The sequence below is a fragment of the Gobius niger genome (genome assembly GCF_951799975.1).
Source record: "Gobius niger genome assembly, chromosome: 15".
In the NCBI taxonomy this organism is placed as follows: Eukaryota; Metazoa; Chordata; class Actinopteri; order Gobiiformes; family Gobiidae; genus Gobius; species Gobius niger.
This window is the reverse complement of record NC_136866.1, coordinates 2,498,490-2,525,749: the sequence shown is the minus strand read 5'-3', so window position 1 is coordinate 2,525,749 and position 27,260 is coordinate 2,498,490.

Here is a 27,260-nt window from a genome sequence, read left to right as displayed (position 1 = left end):
TCGAAACCATTAGCTCAAGTCAAACATGGGAACCAGCCAAAGCCGCTCACAATCATTCTGGCAAAGCACAGTTGACACAAATCCACAATACCTTAAGTGGGAGATGAAACTCTTGGCCGGAGATTGAGAGACGAATGACCGGCTTGGGATTCAGGTAAGAAGACGCCAAACTATCGAAAAACACCCCGACGCCGCGCACAACCTCCACTCTCCCAACAACCCCTGGAAGAAGTGACTCACGGCGGCCCCGCGTGTTATCGCCGCTAATTACACGCCCTCTATTTTGAAACACAAGCTGCGGGAAAAGGCTTACTAAAATAAGCTAATCCTATTGCGAGTGTTATTTTCCGACATATTTCCCCCCGCCGTAAATCTCGCGATCGGTGCATGTTCGTAAATGTTTGACGACCCCTATATCTCTCAGCGTTCCCATCACGGCGCACACAGGCCCGGAGACTTTATCACTCCCAGATGCTGCAACAGTCCTCTGGTCTTCTTGAAGTTGATGGCTTGAAAATAAAAAAAACTCCACAGTGCGTCCGCTTGTGTTGACGGTGTACGGAAACATGCACATTTCAGAGATTGCCGCCGGATGAGATGCTTCACACCTCGCATGTCGACAGATTACACGCACCGTGGCACGGATCCCGCCGCTCGACAAATGACAGGGTCGGCCATATGTAGATGGGCCGGCGTGCGCGGTGAACGCTGCGCCGGGTTGTGTACGTTTGCGGCTGCGAATGAGCCGTATAATGGGCTCATGTCGTGCAAATGTTGAATGGAATATATATACGTCAGCTGATTGATGGCGCTGTCTATAACCTGGTGCATTTGCGGCGTGATGTGTTCTGTGTTCATAAAAATACAATGTTGATCTTTGCTTTTTTAGGACTCAAACTATTATTAATTTACAGTTTGTTAGCATTTTCATAGAGTGTGTGTGTGTGTTAATTTCACCAACCAAAATAATACAATAACGGTTTAGAGCATGTTTGGACTGATTTAGACCTGGTTCGGACGAGTTTGGACTGGTTTAGAACTGTTTGGACTGGTTTAGACCTGTTTGGACTGGTTTAGAACTGTTTTGGACCATTTTAGACCTGGTTTGGACCATTTTAAACCTGGTTTGGACCATTTTAAACCTGGTTTGGACCATTTTAGACCTGGTTTGGACCGGTTTAGACCTGGTTTGGTTCAAGTGTGTAATACTCCAAATATCCAGTTTGAGTTGGACCAGTTTAGACCAAATTTGGACTGGTTTAGAGCAAGTTTGGACTGATTTAGGCCTGGTTCGGACGCATTTGGACTGGTTTAGAGCAGATTTGGACTGGTTTAGACCTGTTTGGACCGGTTTAGAACTGTTTTGGACCAGTTTAGACCTGTTTTGGGCTGGTTTAGAACTGTTTGGACCATTTTAGACCTGGTTTGGACTGGATTAGACCCGTTAAGCACTGGTTTAGACCTGGTTTAGACAGGTTTTGACTGATGTAGACCTGGTTTTGATTGATTTAAAGGAACTTTGGATGGGTTTTATGCTGGTTTAGATCAGGTTTGGACTGGTTTAGAGCAGGTAACTGGGAGGTCTATCAAAAAAATATTTCATTGTTTGTCCCCCAAATGGTTAGAAAATAATAATAATAATAATAATAATAAAAATTGTGTAGGGAGTAACATTAAAGGGTTTTTCATTGACTTGCACCATTACCTGAACTAACCTGAAATGTCTGTTTGTTAGCATTTTCATAGTGTGTGTGTGTGTCAGTGTTCATTTCACCAACTAAAATAGTAACATTTCTGCTGTTAGGATCTGGTTCTTTTGTATCACGCGAGAACAGTTTTTGGATATAGCCAAAGCATACACTGGAGATAGAAGTCGTCTCAAAGAAAAGGCTTTTATTGCCATTGTTCCTAGTTACAAAGTTGTATAACCAGCGGGTGACTTCAGAGAAAGAGAAGAAGTGAAGTCCAGAACTCCGTTGACAGTCGCCTTTTATCCTGGTCTTGCACTTCTCTACGCAGAGAGGGTGACTGCCTATCAGTGAGTCAGTTGTTTGTGTCTATGTGTTTGTATATTATCTGTACTTTGCGTTATGTTCAGAATGATTATGGTGTGGACCATTTGTCTATCAGCTCATCTCAGTGACATGGTCTTCTTGTTGTGTAGCGTGTAAGCAAAGCATGAGTCAGAGGTTTGTTCAGATTTCGTTAGAATCCTTACACTGCAGACTCAAACTGGACTAAAACTAAATTAAAAGTTGTTTATGAGACAAAAACTGGGAGTGAAATATTATTCGACTAAAATATGACTAAATAAAAATGAGATGAAGAGACTAAAATCATCATCAAAATCATCAGTTTGAAAGAGGCGGCTAAATTCTCTGCCAAAGGATCAGCTCTGAGCTTTGTTCATGTGGGAGAAGCTCCATAAAGCAGAGGACCTTGATTAATACAATTACAATATTATAAATGCAAAGATGACTACTGTAAATTCTCTAATACTGGCCTGTATTCCATTAGCGGCCGGGTCTCCGACAGAGGCCGGGTTCGAGGCTGGCGGAGGCAAATTAAAGCCGGTCTCTAAAACAGGCCGGGGCTTTTATTAGAAACTATAGTGGTAGAAATATTCCCCATGTTAGGAGTTTGTCTCATACTGGTGTAAATGAAAACTCACGTGCAGGAAGTAACAAACGGGAACCCGGGCCGAGGGGGACGCTGCAGAGGAGCTGATCCGAGCGTAACTTTGACACAGATTTAGACACTTTTCAAACCTCCTGTGACGATATTTGGAAACAGGGCAAATGTCGTGTGACCCTCCAGGGTTTTAATAAAGTCACCATCGCGTCTTCAAAGCACGTCCAGCTGCTCCGTGTGCAGGTCAGTCCCACGCCTCAAAATAACTCCTCCCATCAGCGCGAGCGTCTCGTCTTCTCTCGGGTCAGTCTCATGATCGATCACAAACACAAACGCTCCGTCTAAACTCACCTTTTACACAAGGTGTTTGGCTGCCTTTATTCAACATCTCCATGGAGACGAGCTGAAGACGTCCCACTAGTAAAGTTATAGTCAAGTCTGAGAAGAGATTTTATTTGTATTTATTGGGTGAAATGTTACGTGTTGTGGCTTTAAGTTGTGAAATATAAACTACCAATGCAAAGGTGTGCAAGATCACTCTGAAAACTCTGAACAAAGCAGCTTTTAAATCATGTTTCTTAAGCTCAATGGGGAGGCAGTGTTTCATTCGTCTTCAGAACGCCGTGATTAATTGTGCACCGTATTCCAAACCTTTCGGGAAATCTCACCTGTTGTTGGCCGTGGGGGCGCGCTTGTTCTTTGTCTCACCGCACGAGCCGCCCGGCCAAAAAAGTCCAAACTCATGGCGGAGCTAATCGTATGCACGCCCACTGCATCCACAGAATCACTCAAGGCTTTTGTTTTACACGTACGAAGCGTTTGCCGTGAATAATAGGGCACAAGTAAGTGGTTTGGGGTCTGGAAATGATGGGATTTTTGTAATTATCTAAAAAACCTCAGAGCTGTTTGTGACGAAAATAGAGGTCAAGTGTTGTGTCGTGCGTTTGACAAATTCAAAGCAGGGACTTCACCCAAGAAAGCGGTTGACGGTCTTAAACGGGGAGATGAACTGAGAATGCTTGTGTCATTATAACACAGAAAATAGTTGTACATTTACACAATTGGGCAAATCTTCATAGAAATGACAGTGAATCTTGAATCAAACCATTGTTCTTTATGCATTTTGGAATTCAGTTTCAGTGCCAATTGTATAAGTGAGCAAGACCCACCCTTAAAGGAATAGGCCACCGTTTTTACATACTGTGATATGTTCTTACCTCACTTTAGACGTGTTAATATATCCCCGTCTGGTCTTTGTCCGTGCGCTCTGTCACGCAAACGGAGCACATACGCAGCCTCTCCCACATGTCACATAGCTCCGAAAAAGCTCACGATAGAAGCTACCAAGCTCTTCCACGTGTTCCCTATTTCAATAAAGTTACGTGAAGTGTTTTCATGCGAAGTATATTTACACAGAAATGTAACGTGTCGATTTTATAAGCAAATAAAAAGGGGAACTATATTGTGAGGCGTAATGATACGAGGAGCACAGCGTCCGCGCAGTAACTCCTAAAGGTTATTGCCGGAAGTGAGCGGGGAAGTCTTTAGGAGTTACTGCGCGGACGCTGTGCTCCTCGTATCATTACGCCTCACAATATAGTCCCCCTTTTTATTTGCTTATAAAATCGACATGTTACATTTCTGTGTAAATATACTTCGCATGAAAACACTTCACGTAACTTTATTTAAATAGGGAACACGTGGAAGAGCTTGGTAGCTTCTATCGTGAGCTTTTTCGGAGCTATGTGACATGTGGGAGAGGCTGCGTATGTGTGAGCGCACGGACAAAGACCAGACGGGGATATATTAACACGTCTAAAGTGAGGTAAGAACATATCTTAGTATGTAAAAACGGTGGCCTATTCCTTTAACCCTTTATTAGTTTGCTCAACCATTTGGTAGAGCGCGCTTTATCCAATCAAATGTTCTTAATCTGCCCGTCTCAACCATTTGGTTCAAGTGTGTAATACTCCAAATATCCAGTTTGGGGTTGGACCAGTTTAGACCAAGTTTGGACTGGTTCAGAGCGTCTTTGGACTGGTTCAGAGCGTCTTTGGACTGGTTCAGAGCGTCTTTGGACTGGTTCAGAGCGTCTTTGGACTGGTTTAGAGCAGGTTTGGACTGATTTAGGCCTGGTTCGGACGCGTTTGGACTGGTTTAGAGCAGGTTTGGACTGATTTAGGCCTGGTTCGGACGCGTTTGGACTGGTTTAGAGCAGGTTTGGACTGATTTAGGCCTGGTTCGGACGCGTTTGGACTGGTATAGAGCTGGTTTGATTCAAGTGTGTAATACTCCAAATATCCAGTTTGGGGTTGGACCAGTTTAGACCATATTTGGACTGGTTTGGACGAGTTTGGACTGGTTTAGAGCAGGTTTGGACTGGTTTAGACCTGTTTTGGGCTGGTTTAGACCTGTTTGGACCGGTTTAGACCTGGTTTGGACTGGATTAGACCCGTTAAGCACTGGTTTAGACCTGGTTTGGACCGGTTCATGCTGGTTTTGACAGGTTTTGACTGATGTAGACCTGGTTTTGATTGATTTAAAGGAACCTTGGATGGGTTTTCGCTGGTTTAGATGAGGTTTGGACTGGTTTAGAAATGGTTTGGACGAGTTTGGACTGGTTTAGAGCAGGTTTGGACTGGTTTAGACCTGTTTTGGGCTGGTTTAGACCTGTTTGGACCGGTATAGACCTGGTTTGGACTGGATTAGACCCGTTAAGCACTGGTTTAGACCTGGTTTGGACCGGTTCATGCTGGTTTTGACAGGTTTTGACTGATGTAGACCTGGTTTTGATTGATTTAGAGGAACTTTGGATGGGTTTTATGCTGGTTTAGATGAGGTTTGGACTGGTTTAGAAATGGTTTGGACAAGTTTGGGCTGGTTTAGACCTGGTTTGGGCTGGATTAGACCCGTCAAGCACTGGTTTAGACCTCGTTTGGACCAGTTCATGCTGGTTTTGACAGATTTGACTGACGTAGACCTGGTTTTGATTGATTTAGAGGAACTTTGGATGGCTTTTATGCTGGTTTAGATCAGGTTTGGACTGGTTTAGAGCAGGTAACTGGGAGGTCTATCAAAACAAATAAAAATACATTGTTTGTCCCCCAAAACAAGTAACATTAAAGGGTTTTTCATTGACTCGCACCATTACCTGAACTAACCTGAAATGTCTGTTTACTTCATACATTTTCTCGTCAGATTCAAACATAACGGCCACAATGTGTCTTTGAGCACATCAGACTTTCCAAACGTGCAAATATTTACCAGCATGTCCGTTACCCTGTCAGATCCTGGAGATCGATGTGAGAGGGTGGAGCGCATTCAGAAGTGAGTCACAACCCGCTCTGACAGAAACCAGATTCACTCTGTGGTGCCTGTGAAGAACTCTCCAACAACGTCTGCAATCAGCTCTGAATATCAAAGCCCTCCGCGGAGCCATGCGAGGTCACGGAAGGTGGGATACGGTGTATATGGAACAGTGGGGTAAAAGTTTATTACAAAGGGAAGGGTTCTTACGCGCTATTAAAAAAGAACAATGGACGTCATCAGCGCGCGGAGCAACTGACCGCGCTGAAGGATTTACAATTGCTCTGTGAGTGAGAGTGATTTCAGCTATTGTTCTTCCAACTGCAGCTTTGCTTTGTATAACTTTGCAAATAATCACCTTTCCTGATATATTACTGCTGTCAACATGCAAAGTAGTACTCAGTAACTCATGCCCCCTAGAGGCCACAAGCGCCACTGCAGGTGTCGTGTTGTTGCAGTTTTTTACTCATTCATTTCCTGTGAGAGTAAATACTACGCTGACAGAAAAGACAAAGGGACAGACAGTACATCTAATTACACAATGGAGATATTTTTTACTGAAACTTGGCTGTAAATACTGCACTGCAATCCAAATTTTAGTTGTTTTGACTGGTTAAGAAGTTGTTGTGCATTTGTCCTAGATTATTTCACTTGTTCTGAGATGTTTCTGACTCGTTTCGATACATTTCGTCCTTATTTCAGGTCATTTTCTTTGCCAATGGGGTAAGAAAATTGGTCTTATCTCATTGGCAATTTTACTTTCTTATTTCAAGCGAGATTTACCTTCGAACCAGTTTGAAATGTCCTCAAACAAGCAAAGTAAACTTGGTCCGATCAGGAAAAGTGTCTAAATGAGTGAAAACCGCTCAAAACAAGAAACATTTCCTCAATTCCAGTCATTTAAGCCAATGCTTGATATTTACTTTTTGCAGTGTGTTTAGAAGCTCCATAAAGCAGAGGACCTTGAATAATACAATTACAATATTATAAATGCAAAGATGACTAATTCCGTCTGTAGTTGAGTTTGGTCGACTAAAACTAGACTGAAATTCAAGATAATTGTGCGTTTTTCCAATCTGAGATGTATTATTTCCTGAGCTTAGACAAGTTGATACGTACCTGTCTGGTCTTTGTGTGTGCCCAAGGTAGAGCGTGGTAGCTTCCAACTTCACCCCCAGTTTGAAATGTCCTCAAACAAGCAAAGTAAACTTGGTCCGATCAGGAAAAGTGTCTAAATGAGTGAAAACCGCTCAAAACAAGAAACATTTCCTCAATTCCAGTCATTTAAGCCAATGCTTGATATTTACTTTTTGCAGTGTGTTTAGGTGACGCTAGCCTGCAGTTAGCATTGCCCGTTTGCCTGCTAGCTTCTTCTTCGTGATTCCATTAGTGTCCACATATATGGAGGTTCTGCAGCAATGTCGGCCCCAAGCGTTGCCGTCTTAAACCAGTTCATCCAGCGGCCATTGGTTCCACCGTCAGCATTGTCATCTGAACATCACACAGTTTTAATGACTTTGGTCAACAGTGCTCCCGAGAGAAACTATTGCGTCCGAGGATATTCAGTCTCGTACTGAGCGCTCCCCATTATGAAAAGTTCACGCTGGACTCATAGCATAGTATCAATATTTGTTCAGCGCTTGAGGTGTTGTTCTCCGGTCGGTCCAGGAGCTGCACGTTTGACAGCACAAACATCCACCCCCCCCTCCCTCCTCTCCACTTGTGTGCAGGATGTCAGCGCCTGGCGGTGTATACAGCCCCGGTCCGCCGCCTGTTTGTGAATGTGCGCACGTGTCGACCGAACATCTGGCCTCACCTCGCCGCTCGAACATTTATACACAGAAGGCACAGGTCAAAACAACAACTGCCAAATAAGTCCTTAATCGGGAGCGCAGAGAAGGAGACATCTGCTCTCGAGAGCTCATCATCGTTTAGCTTCATGTGCTTCCTGTCGCCTGTCGTAAGGAAAAAACAACGGCTTTTGGATTGGACCAAACACACTAGCTCAGGGGTGTCCAAAGTGCGGCCCTCATACCAATTTTTGGTGGCCCACAGCCTTCTTATTTTATTGCCACACATTGCCAGAGATGGTCATTTTACTCCAATTTGAATAATTCCACGCAATTAAAACCTCAAAAATGAACATTTATTGTGGGACTGAGCTGGCATTATGGTTCTAAGTGTGTGGAATGGTTTAAACCACTCTTAAATATACGCAGTTGAACGTTTGAATGCATTGACCACTGATCTGTGGCCCTCCATGCCTTATACATGTCAGTATATTGCCCCCGGGGAAAAAAGTTTGGACACCCCTGCACTAGCTGGACTTTAAAAAGATACAAAACTGAGGCACTCAAAGAAAAAGTGCTGGTAAAAGGCCTTTATTGCAGCACGGCCATTAGATTAAAACATTGCCTACGCGTTTCAGCCGTATAGGCTTTCGTCAGCGCAGTACTCGAGTGATGCAGCTTTTAAACTGTATGAAGTGGTCACATGACCCATAGGGGCTGGAACTCAGTCAGCTGATGCAGTACATCCTATGAGCAGGATTTCAGAATACAAGGAACACAAAAATACATATCAGGATGATATACAAATATGTACACATTATTTACCGTCATATATACAAACATCTATAAACAGAAGCATTAAAGAAAAGGGGTAAAGTCCAGTTCCCCATTGAGACCCGGGTATTCTGTTGCTTTAAGAGTGTAGATGCAGAAGGACTCCCTCTGTAGGAGACGCCGAAGTCTGTCGCCTCCTCTTAATGGTTCAGGGATGTGATCTGTACCAAACGCTTTTAAGGTGTTAAGTCCATGGTTAGAGTGTTTAAAATGCAGAGCCGTGGGGTACAGAGGATTCCCTGTACGTATGGCCTGTTAATGTTCTGCCAATCTACATTTTAGCTTGCGCTTATGTAGCAGAGCGAGTTTTTTTTACCCTTAGCTTTAAGACACACAGAGAAGTTCCATTGAAAAAGGGCACAAGTGTTCCATTGGTTAAATAGAATTTATTTGTTACAAAATGTTTTTCTTTCATTGCATTTCATAAGTATGCTTGATTTAAAACCTTTAGCACATATGTTTAGTCCATGAGATACAGATTTCACATTTAGGATAAGAGTCCTCCAACAAGTCCCCGCCGACCGCTGGACAGACCCAAATCACACGCGGTGCTGGTGCTACTGCCTGCGCCTATTAAGAAGGAATGCATATTATTAACAATTACATACATGTTGGCCTTTGCTACCCGCCGCTAGAGTTGAAAACATACCAGTTAGCGCAACCTTTCGTGCGCTGTACCAGGGAACACGCTCATCAACAGGACCATCGGGGAACCACACACATCTACTGCGATGCTACAGCGTTGCGCCATGACGCGCTCCCGTGAAGGACCCACAGCAACACTAACACGAGGAAACACTAATCAGGGCGAGCGTAAAGGATGAATTTAAAATAAATGTTGCAGAGATATCTACCTGTCGGACAGAGCACACCAGCGCCAGCACCGGGTACAACAGGCAGCAGGAGATACACAAGGTCAGAGGGCACAGGTGTTAGGGGCGCGCACAGGAACACCACTACCACAAATTACTCACATCACCACACTTAGTTCTACCAATATAGAAACAGCCACATGGGCATTCAAGCCTGTAGACACATCACTGGTGCTACAGTTAATAAAAGAGTCAATGGAAAAATGTTTGATTTGATGTAGTGTCAGTTAGTGGTCTTTATGGCGTCACAGTGGGTACAGTTACCGCATCTGTAGTTTCCTGGTTTTGAACTAAGCCATTAGCTGGACTGTTGTATTTTGACACGTCATCTATAAAAGTAGCAGCGGCAACATTGAGACTTAAAAAGAATGCACAGATAAAAAAAAGAGGGGGAACATCTGAGTACATTGAAAATAGTGGTTGTAATTTAGCCCTAATTAAAGTCTGTAAGTTTCAATGTTTTACAAATTGAACAGATTGTGTATAATCGGCCACCTGGGTCTGAAATTTGAGGCGACATAAGTATTATTAAATATGAGCTTTAGTGTGGCTGGTCCAATCAGGAAAGAAGAGGGAGGAGCTTGATCGTTTACTTCTGCAGATTCTGTTCCTGCTCTCCTCCTTTTGCAAACTAAGAAGTGGAATTTGACTCTATCTCTGCAAACTTACGGACCATCACTTTAAGCTTCCATTACCGCCTTTGCCACTGAACGTCGGGAAAGCTGTGTGTAAGTAAAAGTAGCAGTGCGAGTTCCCACACATGAATCACTTCCTCTCCTTTGTTCTCTTTCCAAAAAGTCACTTACGCTCGACACCGTTTGGATCAGCTCACTGGACACTCTCCGCCCGGGCTCATCTCTAATATTTACATTGTAGCACGAGGTGATCTGGCACTAGCATCCAAACCGCTTCATCTCACCAGTGTTTGTTTTTCCTGGATCTTACTGTGGGGAACAGAAGACGCACTGACAGAGATGGGTGTGATTAAATTCAGAAATATAACTTAAAGGAATAGGCCACCGTTTTTACATACTGAGACATGTTCTTACCTGAGCTTTGACGAGTTCTTTAGGACCTGTCTGATCTTCAGTCACGTAAACACAGCGCAGACGGCGTTAGCATTTAGCCTCTCCCTCTCTCCTCTATAGCTCCAAAACAGGTCAAGATAGAAGCTACCAAGCTCTTCAGGAGTAGTTTGGCATCCGCACAGTAAAGTGAAGATTACTACTCCTGGTATTATTACGCCTTACAATATAGTTCCCCCTTTTATCCCCTTAGAAAATCCACATTGTTTAATTGTGTGTAATTATACTTTGTAGTGGAACACTTCACGTAACCATATTTAAATAGGGAAAACGTGGAAGAGCTTGGTAGCTTCTATCTTGACCTGTTTTGGAGCTATAGAGGAGAGAGGGAGAGGCTAAATGCTAACGCCGTCTGCGCTGTGTTTACGTGACTGAAGATCAGACAGGTCCTAAAGAACTCGTCAAAGCTCAGGTAAGAACATATGTCAGTATGTAAAAACGGTGGCCTGTTCCTTTAATGCTACTTAGTTGTCCCTATGAAGCGCTTTGATTCACTTGTGTCATGTGAAAAACGTCATTCAACATCCTTTCAAGTCTTTGTTGAGGTTAAGTCATTCTCAGACTGACCCGACGAAATGTGTTTCATGTTAAAGGAAGGACATAGAACCCTATTAGCGCCGGTGCATTGAGAAAGCCTCCTGTGTTCTTGTTCAATGAGTCAATTAGGCCTGAACATGGAGGTGTGTGTGCGTGTGTGTGTGCGTGTGTGTGTGTGTGTGTGTGTGTGTGCGTGTGTGTGTGTGTGTGTGTTAGTGTGTGTGTGTGTGTGTGTGTGTCTGTGTGTGTGTGTGTGTGTGTGTGTGTGTGCAATGAGCCACGTGGGACCCATCCCGTCCTGCACTGACAGACACTGGCCCGGGCCCGAGGTTTATGGGGCTTTAAGAAGTGGGATTTAATTGCAAGCAGATACACTAAATTGATTTCCGTTTAAGGCGAGCCGTGCCTGTGACGTTAAAAAGATTAAAATAGTCATCGTAATGAGTTTTGTTAAGGTTTAATGTGCGCGCTGTTGTATTGCGCCAGTAAAAAGGCAAATGAATTTGTTTCAGAAAAGCACTTCTACATGTACTTGACATAGTTTCAGTCTTTGCAATGACACAAATGAAAGCTGCCTTGTGACGTCAAAGTGTTTTTGGAGCTGCTCAAATATTCAGTCACCCATTATTGATCCAGCTCATCTATTCTTTCTTCAACTGTGGCAGTGTTTCAGGAATTGTTGTGCCTTTGACAACCTTCATTTTCGCACCTCGTTACTCGATGTCCCCACAGACATGAAATTACCATGAGAAAAGACCGAAGAGATTTTGGACTTCGTTGACCCGAGAGGAGACAATTGAACACATATCGATCGACATTCATTTTGGGACCGGGGGATGTCGTGTTTCCTATTCTCCTGCTGTGCGTTGCCAAGGACTGCTTTGGCTATTGATTTCCACTCCTTGATAACTAATGTGTCTCCTGACCTTGGTCCATATTAAGAACACTTTGGAGAGCAGTAATGAAGCATCAACAGCCAATTTGGCGCAGAGCACCTCGCAGAAGCCATTACGGATCCAGGTTTCAATGAAGCATCGCACTCTCTTTTTTCTCCAGCTCGCACTGCAGTCGGAGTGGAGACAGAAAGTTAAGTCTTGTTATGGGAAGCAGTGGTTTCTAATCGAATGTTGTAAAAGAAAATTATTATGAGCGAAAATTAACAGTGACTGCACTAAAAAAATATTGGCTAACACTTGTATTGCACATTAAGTTTCTCAAAGCACCACAGTCTGATTGTTCATTTACGGCAACTCGGGGGTGTGTAAGCTCCTATTGTAGCCCCAGGGCTGGACTGCCGTATCTGCCAGTCTGCCATCAGATACAGGCAGAACATGCAAACTCCACACACCCCATCCGGGGATTAAACCCAGAACCTTCTAGCTGTGATGCACGGGCGCTAACTGCTACAGCACCCTGCCACCAAACAGATAAATACAGACAGAAAAGACAAAGGGAGAGAGATATTGTACATCCAATGGAGATCATTTTTTTCACTCAAACTTGGCTGTAAATACTGTTTAAGTGGCGTTTAAGTTAGCGTTGCATGTTAGCTTCTTCTTCGTGATTCTATTAGTGTGTATTGCGCCTCTGACCCGGAAGCAGGAAAGTTGCAAGTGTGGTTTTCTGGCCAGAGACACCAGGGGGAGATGAAAGACCCCCCAATCATCCCATTTACACTTGTATTACCCCCAGAGGGACTACGGAAAGGATTTATTAAAAGGGGGGTGTTATGCAAAATGGACTTTTTCCAGCTTTCCATCATGTTATTCTGTCACTCCCTCATTAAAAACATGCCTGAAGTGTTGCCTTGGCACATTCACGTATTTCTGAGTAATCTGTAAAAACTCTGATGGCGGCCATTTTAGGGATAGGTTTGCCTGAGTCCTCCTAGGAACGCCCCCACCTCCTGGAGACGCCTCCGAGCTTTCGTCACCAGCCGAGTAACCAACCACTGCTCCTCAGCAGAACCCCCTCCCCACTGATGCCACAGACAGCGTGTGGAGGGGGCGTGTCTAAAGGCTCAGAGGTTCTTAAAGAGACAGAGGCCTATTTCAAGACATTCACTACAGCCATTTTGAGAGAGATATTTTATACAAGGCAGTAAGGCTGCAACTAACGATTATTTTTCTATCGATTAATCTATCGATTATTTTTTCGATTAATCGATTAATCTATCGATTATTTTTTCGATTAATCTATCGATTATTTTTCATGTTACCGATTATTTTTTCATTTAAAATGAAGAAAAAAACATTGATGTGTCCAAATGGCATGGCTTTTATATATTTATTTACTACTAGTCTATTTTCCCCACTTTTTAAAATAGTAAATGGCAAATGGGCCCATTCTCTCACTTCTGGCCCTGACCCACAGTTTGGGAACCGCTGATTTAAAACTAACTGAAACCTGCACCTGACGGTTATTTCTGTCTGACCACTGAGAATTAGCCTGTGAGTCGCCCAACTCGTTATAGACTGTGCACATTCAGAGAACCAGAGTTACTGTAAGTTACTGTGCTCGTGAGAACCATGTGGATTCAACTCCTCTTTGAGACAAAAAGGCCACGGACACGGCTTTACTCTCGTCTATCCATCAAACTACTGTCCTGATTCTCCGCTAGACACAACAAGAGAGTTTAAATGAGTGTGTGGCCGATGCCCCGAGTCCGCGCAGAGAAAACATGAGAACAGCGCCCGGACACGGGGACGGGATGCAGCCGCGGAGGAGGAGCGCATGAGGGCAGCATGAGGCGAAGCGAGAACCGGGAGACAGACAGCCGAGCGGGACACGAGCGGAGAAGTAGCCTACTCGCGTGTTTGGGAGAGACGGGGAAGGCGGTTGGTCTCTCCTGCTCATTCACTTCAGCAGACTGCTCCGTTTTGGTTTTATATGCGGCAAAGTAGGCGGAGAGTGAGTGCGCGCTGTCAGAGCCTGTCCCCGTAACAACGCGTTGATTAATCAGTGAAACAACACCGTAGTTTGACTTAGATACGGGGCCCTTGCAGCCGCGGGTGTTTTCGTTTCACATGTTCGTTCATAGCCGTTGTGCTGTAGCCTGGCTAACGCCAGACTAAAGTCACAAGTGATACTGCAGTTCGAAATGATTGGAGCGCACACAGCAGTCTGGCGTTAGCCAGGTTAGTTGTGCTGCTGTGATATGACATTTCCGCTCGACACAGTGTGCAAACAACAACATTATTAGGCCGTTTCTGGAAATACTCCTACACTTTTGACGACTTTTGGCGTGCTTTTTCCCCCCTCGGTCGCAGCGTTTGCATTACGCGCAGCCACGCTGGAAGTGAAATGTAAACAAGCGACGCGTCGACGCACAAAAACGGCGTCGACGTATTTACGTAATCGACGACGTCGACGACGTCGACGCGTCGTTGCAGCCTTACAAGGCAGTTATTCTAATTTACTGCATTTACAGACCAGCAGGAGGTTTGTTCATCATTGTAGTGTGATATAGACTGGTGCTGTGTGACTGAAAAAAGCAGAATACCCCCTCTTTAAGGTAAACAGGTTATTTAGTTTAAAACAAAGTAACAAACAATATGGTTTCTAGGTCTGGAGAAATGTTGCAAAGAGTGAAATACATTTTACCTGCGAGGACTGAGAAGCAGCACAGCCTTCCTCTGAATCATCAGATAAAATACAAAACTGTTGACCAGAAGTGAGAGAAGCTTCAGTATGAGTATTGCTCTGTACCAATATTTGAGGATAAAGGTTTTCTGAGCGGAGATCTCTTCTACGTTCAAAGCTCATGCACGATGTGTCCCCAGAAGTCCGACCATTTTACCCAACAAAGCACACGAGGTACAACATGTATTTAATCAGCAGCTATTCAACTCCAAACGAATCATAAAAACTTGGATAATGAATCACCTGCTGAGCATAGACGAGACTTTTGTTGTTGCTGTGCTTGTAGTACCTGTGCCGGGTCATTCAAGTTTCTTCATTCTTTCCTCCACCTGCTGCTCCTTTCACAGATCAACACCGCTATTGATTTGCAGACCTAGCCTAATCACTGCGCTCCTCGTGGCCCCTGCTCCCCTCCCGCAAAGCTCCCATGATTCATAGCAGACTTGTCAAATCTCCCTGTGCTCACTAATTAAGCAGAAGGTCAGGCTTTAATCATCAGCTGCTCGTGTGGAGTGAGAGAATACCCTCGGCGATCCCCAGCATTTTTCACTCACTTCCCAGAATGTCAGAACAGTCACAAGAAAGAGGCGTTAACCTGCGAAAATGATTAAATGTAATTATTATACGGCTCTTCACAACGTAAGTAGAAGCTCCAATGATTTGAATGGGATTTCCCAACGTTCTACCGGTCATTATTTTCTGATAAAGGACCTCTGAGAAAAATAATGACGCTGCCAATGGCACCGGAGTTGGTGTTTTCATATCACTCCGCACGTACGTAGTAGCGACACTATCTGTCCCGTCACTGAGAGAGAAGTCGGGGAATCGCTCGTGAAGTTAGCGTGAGTCTGACTTTCAACTTACCCAGAGATTCACCACCATTCCTCCAACTGCGCCTTCAACTAAGTAGCTAGGCTAGCTGCTAGCCTTGCTGCTTCTAGCCTAGCCAAACGTTGCCGAGCAACGCGCAAACTTTTGGGAACTATTTGTCGCGGAAGTCATTAAAAAAACCTTTCCACCTTCATAAAAGTGTACGGAGTTTATGTTGTGTGTGTTCAGTTGGTAAATGGACGTATAATAAGCGGGATAATGTATAGAACGCTGGTCATTATCGGGAAAATAAGCACCGACAACCAAACCAGTTAATGAACTAAATCTTTTTACTATTTGTTTCCCTTTGTTCTGTAATTGTGATGCAAAGTTTGATTTTACTCGTATTTGTAAGATTGGACGATTTTAATCAAAAACCGGGCGAACCGGACCCCGACAGAGTTCTATACATAATGATTTTCAGTAATAATTAGGAGAGGCACAGTTCGCCTTCACATGTGAAGTTCACAGCTCTTCAAATGGACCATGTGCTGGATTGAAAAGTGTTTCTTGAACTATTAATTTCAGTGAAAACACACGGCAGATGCACTGGTCATTCAGGCTCGTCAAAGAATGCACTGAAATATGTCCAAAATTCAGGAAAAGACGTGATTTTTCAAAGTGCATGCCACACCATGGATATAACAATTAAAGCAGTACTAAGACATGTGTTTACCTTAATAAGTTACTTACTCATAGTCCCTCTAGGGGTAATACAAGTGTTGATGTGATGATTGTCTTTCATCTCCCCCTGGTGTCACTGGCCAGAAAACCACACTTGCAACTTTGCTGCCTCCGGGTAGGTGTCACCAATACACACTAATGGAATCACGAAGAAGAAGCTAACAGGCTAACGGGCAAAAGCTAAGTGCAGGCTAGCGCCACTTAATCAGTACTTACAGTCAAGTTTGAATGAAAAAAATGATCTCCATTGTGTAATTGGATGAACAATATCCCTCTGTCGCTTTGTATTTTCTGTCAGCGTAGTATTTACTGTCATGGACAATTAATGTGTAAAAAAACACGCTACGACACCTGCAATATCGCTTATGGCCTCTAGGGGCACGAGTTACTTAGTACTGCTTTATAGAGGAAGTCTTAAAATTTTTTAAATGTTAGTCCAAAGTCATTCCTCTTTCATAACATATTTGTAGCGTCCCAATTCTTCCCAGGGACGTGTTTATCGGCACATTTCACAACTTGCAAGGTCACTTTTCAGGGTCACTTTCACCGAAATGTGACAAAACTCACTTGCAGGTTGATTGTTCCAAATGCTTTGTAATTAGATGCACAGTGTTTTTTTTCCAACAAATGTCTGAGCTAGAACATACTAAAGGAAGATGAATCAAATCTTGTTCCATTAAAGAAAATGAGGTATTGTGCCTTTACAGCTACAGTAAATTAGAAGACAACACATGTTCATTGTGTCAGGTATAAGGCCTGGAGCTCTATATGTAACTACTTCTTTTCTGTCGGTGTGAAAGGTTAGAGAAAGATTCCCTCTTTGCTCAGGCAGTCCCTGTGACTGATCTGACTCGGTTTCTATTACAATCAGGATGATGCTTTTTCAAAATTTATCGACTGGCGAGTTTTATCATTTCCCCCAAATTTAACGCCCTATTTATGCTAAATCATAACTCTTTTTAACAACATTTCCCCCTCCATCCATCACGCTCACTACATTAAGTATTATATCGGCTTCCCAGACCCACTCATTCCCACTGACATTTATCTGCTCAAAGTGCCACTTCAGTTCTCTGCGCTGTTATATAAACGTGGTCAGCGCTGTCGGCACGAACCACACGCTCCCCACGTTATCCATTCCACACATGGAGCTTCAGTGTAGGCAGCAGGTTCACCTCTGGCAATCAACACGAAACTCAATCACTGCATTCTCTTTTCATGATCACTGTATTGGGGTCAACGATCAGATTTCTTAACAGCAAAAAAACTTAATGAACTAAATCTTTTAACTATTTGTTTCCCTTTGTTCTGTAATTGTGATGCAAAGTTTGATTTTACTCGTTTTTGTAAGATTGGGCGATTTTAATCAAAACGCGTGCCTCGATGATTCTTTTTCTGATTACGCCATGAGTTATGAAACTGTTTCACTGAACCGTCCTTTTTTAACACATTTTTAAAATGAAAGATTTATAACAAAAAGCCATGAATCGTTTTGTTGCAGCGGTAAATACCCCTAACGAAGAGACCTGCCTGATCAACTTTGGTAACTACAAAGATGTCAAGCAAAAAGTGAAATCCAAGAGGAGGATTGTTAGGGTGAAATCTTACATCTTGCAACTACAACTGAACTTGGGTTGCTTTAAAGCAGGGGTCACCAAAGTGGGGCCCGCGGGCACCCAGTAGCCCTTGGGACTTTTTTTTAAGTGTAAAACACTTCATTTTCTTGAATCTAATTCTTAAAATTACAGTTATTTTGGTTCTTGTGACTCAGTATGAGTTTAAAATGAAGCTATTTTAATATAACATGAGGTCAATATCCTATAAGTGAACAGTGTACGTTTAAGTCTTTAGGATTTGTTTTTTAACTGGTAGCCCTCGAACAACTTAATGCTCTTAAAGTAGCTCTCAGCTGAAAAAAGGTTGGTGACCCCCGCTTTAAAGGAATAGCCCACCGTTTTTACATACTGAGATATGTTCTTACCTTAGCTTTGACGAGTTCTTTAGGACCTGTCTGATCTTCCCCCGTGCCTTCAGTCACGTAAACACAGCGCAGGCGGCGTTAGCATTTAGCCTCTCCCTCTCTCCTCTATAGCTCCAAAACAGGTCAAGATAGAAGCTACCAAGCTCTTCCACGTTTTCCCTTTTTAAATATGGTTACGTGAAGTGTTCCACTACAAAGTATAATTACACAAAATTAAACAATGTGGATTTTCTAAGCGGATAAAAGAGGAACTATATTGTAAGGCGTAATAATACCAGGAGTAATTTGGCATCTGTGCAGTAAAGTGAAGATTACTGCGCGGATTTCAAACTACTCCTGGTATTATTACGCCTTACAATATAGTTCCCCCTTTTATCCGCTCAGAAAATCCACATTGTTTAATTTTGTGTGGCTTGTTGCACAATGTGGCTACGCTAGTTCCTCTGAGCTGAAGCTGTGGGCGCTAGCACTTCCTGTCCGTATTAATTTCCATTAGTATTAGCTTAGACTCGTTCGAATCATCGGATTTCCTAAAGATTCTGTGGTGGACAGTGAGTTCCTGGTAGACGATCACTTCCTGCAGGTGAACGAGTTGCTGTACAGTGTAAATATTTCACTAGAGGAGACGTCTATGTTTATAAGGATCAGTGAGTTTGTCTTGAAGCTAAAGGCTAACATTAATTTCATGCATTATACAATTTGAAATAGTGCCTCAAATATAAACCATCTTGGCCTACTTTAATTTTTTAAGCGCTTTGTATTTTCATTCCATTTTTTCATAGCATGTTAGCCTTTAGCTTCAAGACAAACTATCAATCCTTTATGATCACAGGTGTCTCCTCTGAACTCGTTACATCAAGATTTGAACACACAGTAAATGATCATCTACCAGGAACTCACTGCCCACCACGTAATCTTTAAAAAATATGATTATTATTCCCGCAGGTCTGAACTAATCTCTATAAGAATACAGACAGGAAGTACTGGCGCTCACAACTTCAGGTCAGAGGAACTAGCATAGCCATACCGTGCAACACTTCACGTAACCATATTTAAACAGGGAAAACGTGGAAGAGCTTGGTAGCTTCTATCTTGACCAGTTTTGGAGCTATAGAGGAGAGAGGGAGAGGCTAAATGCTAACGCCGTCTGCGCTGTGTTTACGTGACTGAAGGCACGGGGGAAGATCAGACAGGTCCTAAAGAACTCGTCAAAGCTCAGGTAAGAACATATCTCAGTATGGAAAAACGGTGGCCTGTTCCTTTTAAGATGCCATATCAGATTTGAAAGCTAATAAGAAATGTAATATGGTAATCTCCAAAAGAATCTCATTTACAGTACCTTTAATGCATGACACTGATTAATGGATCTCGCCTTTCTTCATTGTATCCACTTCATGTCACACATTTTCCACTGTGCATAATCCATATCATTCAGTAACATACTCGTCTGACAACTTCACCAAAGCATCCCCTCGGCGTGCGTAGTAAATTCCGCCTGTTGTCGGATGATGTTTGCCTTCAGATGAATTCTTGCGGCATTTGGGGATGTTTTACTGCGCCGTTCGTCACGCGCGGTGTTTGCACGTGCTCTTATTTCATATGCCTCCAAGTCCTCCTGTAATGAATTAGCTCTAAAATAGGAAAGCAGGCACTTTAAGGAAGATTCATTCGTCATTATGGCCCGGCTTTTGGGGCTGTGAAATGGTTTGTAAATCTGCATGGCTGATGTGCCGTTTCTGCGCCAGTTCGGTCACAAATCCTGCTTTAGTGGTCTTTACGGAGCCGTGCAGCAGGTTGGAGTTTCGGAGCCACATATCACTTGGTCAACACCCATCACCGTCGCCCCATGAGAGTGAGGACTGTAACGCACTGGAGCACACGGGCCGCAATTTAGTCAGATGCTGCGTATACAGATATAGATAATATACAGTCCCTGGGAACATTTGTCTCCTGCCGCAGGTGGTGAACTTTCAATAGCAGCGGGCGAAGAAAGTGTGCAAGAACCCGGGCTGCGTCTGAAACCATCAAATTATAGCCTCTAAGTACTAACACTAGCAACTAATCCTTAAAGGAATAGGCCACCGTTTTTACATACTGAGATATGTTCTTACCTAACCTTAGTCGAGTTAATATATCCCCGTCTGGTCTTTGTCCGTGCGCTCTGTCTCACAAACGGAGCACATACGCAGCCTCTCCCACATGTCATATAGCTCCAAAAAAGCTCACGATAGAAGCTACCAAGCTCTTCCACGTGTTCCCTATTTAAATAAAGTTACGTGAAGTGTTTTCATGCGAAGTATATTTACACAGAAATGTAGCATGTTGATTTTATAAGCAGATAATTATCTAGGGGTACTATATTGTGAGGCGTAATGATACGAGGAGCACAACGTCCGTGCAGTAACTCCTAAAGGTTATTGACAGAAGTGAGCGGGGGAAGTCTTTAGGAGTTTTATCTGCTTATAAAATCGACATGCTACATTTCTGTGTAAATATACTTCGCATGAAAACACTTCACGTAACTTTATTTAAATAGGGAACACGTGGAAGAGCTTGGTAGCTTCTATCGTGAGCTTTTTTGGAGCTATGTGAAATGTGGAGAGGCTCCGTTTGCGTGACAGAGCGCACGGACAAAGACCAGACGGGGATATATTAACTCGACTAAGGTTAGGTAAGAACATATCTCGGTATGTAAAAACGGTGGCCTATTCCTTTAACCTTTCATGGGGTCGACTGTTAGATCTCTATGCAGTTAGTGAGCTAGTGCTTCAGAGCTATTCGCCCAATTCGACCGTCCTTACCCAGGGGAAGTGACATCACCAACAGCTGTTTTTCTTCTTCTTTAAAGTTATTGGTGGAGTGCAGGCCAAACAAAAGCGCATGTCGCCCCCTACTGTATAGTGTCCAACAACAACATAGTGACCAAACTTAGGGCAAAAAAATAAATAAATAAAAATCCAAATGAGCCTTCACATTTCCCTGGTTAGTTAGCATCAGAGGTCCCTATGCTAAAGTAGCTATGACAGTTAGCATTGAGGCTTCTCTTCCTAACTCTTTCCTAACTGACAGCCCAATTTGGAAGCTTCTTATTAGGGATGGGCGGATCGATACCACAGTATCGATATATTGATACCAAACGGCTACTTTTTGAGTATCGATATTGGGTAAAAAGTATCAATACTAATTTGCATATGTAAAAAGTAGGTAAGTAGTAATTTTAAACATAAAAGGACAATTTACATCTTTGTTCTGAGCCAAAACAGTCCTCAGCAGCAGGGAATTGAACTAATCCAGCCGTATCATACTGGTTTAGATTCTGTTCGTCATTAAAGTATTAGTTTTAAACTTTGTTTATGTATTTAATTTCACATTAACATTGTATAATTAATCAGTTAAAGTAATATCATTTTAATGTACCTATTAATTATATTAAATAACCAGTTTTGGAAATGTACATTGATTGAAATACATTCACCCATATAAAAATGACCGGTATCGGTATCGGTATTGGTATCGAGAAAAATGACCCCAAAAGTATTGGTATCGTATTTATTCCAAAAAATGTGGTATCGCCCATCCCTACTTCTTATCATGGCGGACGCTGACGCACATCCAGATTGGTAAGACCTCTTATCCATCTGCTCGTTTCGGAAAGGGCCCTAGAGAGACTTCAACCTTTTTAGTCAAACGTTCCTAGAGCTGGCCTTTCTAGCCTATACTTATTTAAACAAGACAACCCCGTATCAACCAGTGTTTGAACGCTTGAATTTTTGCTGTTGCTGTAACATAGAATAACACACAGAGTCACGATTCTCTCCAACGCTCAGCCACATATCACTGGTGGTCACTTGCCATCAGAGCCACTTTCGGCACTGGTAAGACAAAGGATGGAGCACTATAGCGTCCCAGTTGATATACTCCGCCGGTGCAGAGGGTAATTGCAACACGCTCTCACAGATGGGTGTAGACATGTCGGACACAGAGCACAGGGGACAGGCGGGGGAAGTGGTCCATCCGCTGGAGACGAGACGTGTGATAGATGGGGAGGAGGAACGCCAGGCTCCCTCCAAGCAATTCTTCTGGTGCCAGAGACCGGCGCAAATGAGAGATGCAGTCTGGGCCGGGTTGTTAGGAACTCTGATGTCTTGAGCTGTCGGGGAAACGCACGAGGGCTTGGAAGGCCCGGCGACTGCTCTCAGGGTTGGACTCTGAACATTTCCAAGAGCTGAATGTGCACATCTGTGTCAAGACTCATCGAACGTCACGGCCAGAAGAAGCCCAGACTGGAGCATTAAGTGCAGCGAATGTCTTCATAAAGTCAACGCTTTCCTGGCAGGCAGTGTTGGGGGAATTTCTGTTTCCTTCAAGTGTATTTATAGATGGGTTAAAAATCAGGGAAATTAGATTTATTCAAGGTATACCCTGAGGCAATCAGAATGTATAAAACACTGTTTGATTCCGTATAATGAAAGTGTACCACTGCAAAAAGTAATTAGCTAGATCAGTATAAACAATTTGAGCACAATAATCCACATTTTAGTTGTTTTGACTAGTTAAGAAGTTGTTGGGCATTTGTTCTAGATTATTTCACTTGTTCTGAGATGTGTCTGACTCGTTTCGATACATTTCGTTCTTATTTCAGGTCATTTTCTTTGCCAATGGGGTAAGAGAATTGGTCTTATCTCATTGGCAATTTTACTTTCTTATTTCAAGCGAGATTTACCCTAGAACTGGTCTGAAATGTCCTCAAACAAGGAAAGTAAACTTGGTCAGATCAGGAAAAATGTCTAAATGAGTGAAAACCGCTCAAACAAGATACATTTCCTCAATTCAAGTCATTTAAGACGATGCTTTGATTTACTTCATCATGTGATCTCGCACTAATGTATGGTTTATTATGACAAGGGCTGCAACTATCGATTATTTTGTAATTGATTAATCTATCAATTATTTTTATGATTAATCGATGAATCGCTTCGCTGTGAATGGTGTAGGAACATTTTATTTTTTCAAATTTTTTTATCACATTTTATCTTAACTGGCGCTGTTTAAGGAAGTGTTGATGGAGTAAACTAAAGGGAAATGTTTTTTTGAAGGCTCTATTAATGAAATTTACATTGTACAAACCACTACAGACCCTAAATATAAAAGCAAAGTAGGTTTTCATCAAAAATGCTACATTTTTTTGGTCATTTTTGCTCCATTTTAGTCTGTGTGAGCCAGAAAACAATTATTCGATGACTAAAATAGTTGTCGACTCTTTCAATAATCGATTAGTCGTCGATTAAACGATTAGTCGTTTCAGCCCTAATTATTACTCTTTTTTTTTTTTTAATTATCCACTCAGTAACACGTTTTCTCTGTGACCTTTCTCCAGATCTTGAGTCGTGGTACTACTCACCCAAACACAGCTGGAGAATAAGAATTTTGCAGAAGACTCTACTGATTGAAAATCTACTTGGCAAGCATTACGACTGAACAACTTTTGTGCTGAAAGTGTTAACCAACTCACCTCATAACTACATCCATGTAAATGTACACATCCTCAAGAAAAGGTTGAAGCACTTCTGGCGCACTATATATCTTATTGTACATAAAACCACAACAGCTGCAGCATTCCCCTTTCTTTGGTGTAAAAGAAATGACTTAGAGAAACTTGATCATCTTCAAAATGCTCTAATGTGCCGCCGCCTGCTGCGAACATAATGTTGGGAACTCTGGCACGCCAAGCTTTTGTGGACACGGGATTTATGGATCCGAAGTTTGGAACTGAAACACTCTCCCGACCCTTTCAAAACACTGTTAAATCTTTATTTCACTTTGACACATTCAGTTCTCTTCACGTTTGAAATCCTCGTGCCGTAAAATGCGACGGAAAAATCATTGCACTTCAGAGGGACAGTGTTTATGAATTGCCGACCGATTTGGTTTCGCACATAATTCAGCGTCTTGACCCCGGAAAGGACGACCCAATCGTGTTGTCAGAGCATGAAATATTGAAAATACGCCGCGACTGTTTCCAGGTGATCATCTCGGCCGCATTTCCATATCGGCAACCTATTTTATCGCATCGATTTCCTCGGGAGGCCTGTCAGTTCTCATTCATTTTTCAATTTGCCACTGCATCAGCGCGGCCCGCAGCCTTTTGTAGAATTATAAAAAGCCTGTTTTCTTGGCCAATGCTTTTCATCCAACCCCCGCGGACCTACGGTGAAACCGCCAAATCAACCGTGTGATGTATTGATATGAGGCCGGAGTGTGACAGCTCAGCAACAGATACCTGGCATGTTTGAAGAAGGCCTGAGACAACAATTGGAGCATATGAAATCACTACATGCCTGTGTCAAAGCAGAACCAAGTCACTTTTTTACCTTAAATCCCCTCCGTAGTCCCTCTAATGCAGGGGTGTCCAAATGCGGCCCTCATACCAATTTTGGGTGGCCCACAGTGTTCTTGTTTTATTGCCACACATTGCCAGAGATGGTCATTTTACTCCAATTTGAATAATTCCACGCAATTAAAACCTCAAAAATGAACATTTATTGTGGGACTGAGCTGGCATTATGGTTCTAAGTGTGTGGAATGGTTTAACCCTCTCTTAAATATACGGAGTTGAACGTTTGAATGCATTGACCACTGATCTGTGGCCCTCCATGCCTTTTACATGTCAGTATATGGCCCCCGGGGAGAAAAGTTTGGACACCCCTGCTCTAATGGGATGATTTGGGGAGTCTTTCATCTTCCTCTGGTGTCTCTGGCCTGAAAACCACACTTGCAACTTTTTTCCCTGCCTCCGACCCGGCAGCTCCAATACACACTAATGGAAAACATCTCTCTCGCTGCTCTCAGAAATGTGAGCCAAAAGAGACAACTGAGGTTAATGACATGGCGGACAGGTAAGTCCTGACTGTGTTCTGTCTACAGCAGGGGTGTCCAAAGTGCGGCCGGGGGGGCCAAATGCGGCCCTCAGACCAATTTATGGTGGCCCTCGGCCTCTTGCTGTATCGGTACACATCACCAGAGATGGACCTTTTTATTTGAAATATAATAATTCTATACAATTCTAACCGAACAACTACGGCGGCACGGTAGCGCAGCGGTTAGCGCCTCCGCTTCACAGCTAGAAGGTCCCAGGTTCGAATCCCACCAGGACGGGGCCTTTCTGTGTGGAGTTTGCATGTTCTCCCCGTGTCTGCGTAGGTTTCCCCTACCACTAAAAACATGTGCAATAGGTGAATCCTCCAGCCAGGTGATTCTGACCATCAGCCTGGCTCCACATCATGGAGATGGGTCCCCGGGCGCGGCACTGCCGTCGACCACTGCTCCTTACGGGTCGCCCCAGCGGCATCGAAGGATGGGTTAAATGCAGAGGACAAATTTCCCTACGGGGACAATAAAGTATACAAAAAAAACAAAAAAACTAACATTTCTTTGTGAGACAGAGTTGGCATGAAGGTTTTAAGCTTAAATAGAGGTATGGGGCACAATTTACACATAATTGTGTTGAAATGTTTAAATAACTGTAAAAATATGAATGTAAACAGCTCAAATAAACAGCTCAATCAATCAAAACTACTGATCTACGGCCCTTCACCCCGTGTACACTTCAATATGCGGCCCCCCATGAAAAAGGTTTGGACACCCCCGGTCTACAGCTTTCGGTTTGTTGCTGAACATTTTGCAAAACGTTGTCAATCACAATCAAAAGAAGCTAACAGGCTAACGGGCACTTTGAGATTTCCATGTAAAGTGCTTTCCAAATTAAAGGTATTATTATTATTATTATTATTATTAGCTAACTGTGGGCTAGCGCCACTTTAGCAGTATTTATAGCCAAGTTTGAGCTGGAAAAAAAATATCTCCATTGTATAATTGGCCTGTGGCACGATGTACAATATCCCTCTCTCCCCTTGTCCTTTCTCAGCAGAGTATGTGGTCAACATGGCGCCTTCATTTTCCATCACAGTTGTTTCTTGGACGCTCCGGGATCAATTGTTTGGAAGGTTTTCTCTGCTCACGGACCCTCTCACCAGAAAACCCACAAAACAGTGGATCCTGGAGAGTTGTTGAGACCACCGTGATGGAAAATAAAGGTGCCATGCTGACCACTCATGCAGCCGCTGGGTCACTAAGTCAAATATGCAAAACACATAAAAAGTTGCATAGTGCACCTTCAAAGCAGAATAACGGCAGCCAGATAAAAGGCACTTCTTTTATTTTAAGGGGAGACACTACAGGCCAAACTCAATTTTTTCAGTTTTCAGGTTTTGGGCCAAATTGGTCTCTGAACATATAAGCTTTCACCCAGAAACAGAAAATATGCCTAATCTTCACAATAACATGTTTAAATATTGCGCTGATTCAATGTTCCCCCATAGACTTATATGGGAGAATGCAATTTCAAGGGCCTTTTTCTCCAAACACATTTTTCTGTCATTGTGGCGACACTATGTCCACGTCAGTCGGACCTAAAGACTTCACATTTTCCAGCCTTGGACTGAACAATATTTGGAAGATTTTTTCAGAGGGATTTTTTATTATTTAATCCCTTAAGCCCCATTTATTGAGTTTTGAATGTCAAAAAAATAAGGCGAAAATTACATTTTTACAAATTTTTCCACTAAAAAACAAACTTATTATAAAACTAAACAAGAAATCCTAAGTCCGCTCTGAAAAAGTCTTGGCAACTCATTTATCAATAAAATGAAACCATAACTTTGAATGTAGCTCTATCCATTATTCAGATTTTGTCGCCGAAAAGATGGGAAATTTGGGGCATTTTTAGGCATAAAACACCTTGTTCTTATATGAAAAGATAAAATGACAGAAAACTTGCCATGTATTTTTTTCTCACATTTATGCCAGTGATCGAAGGCAAAAGTTTCAAATTGATATCTGTAAATATACATTTTTTCCTTATCACCTGCAGTGTCTCGCCTTAATAATCTAAAATTGCAAACGTGATATTGACGCTTTGAAAAACGTCTTTGCGAATAAAACCTTGCGTCACAACTAATGAAAAGAGGTT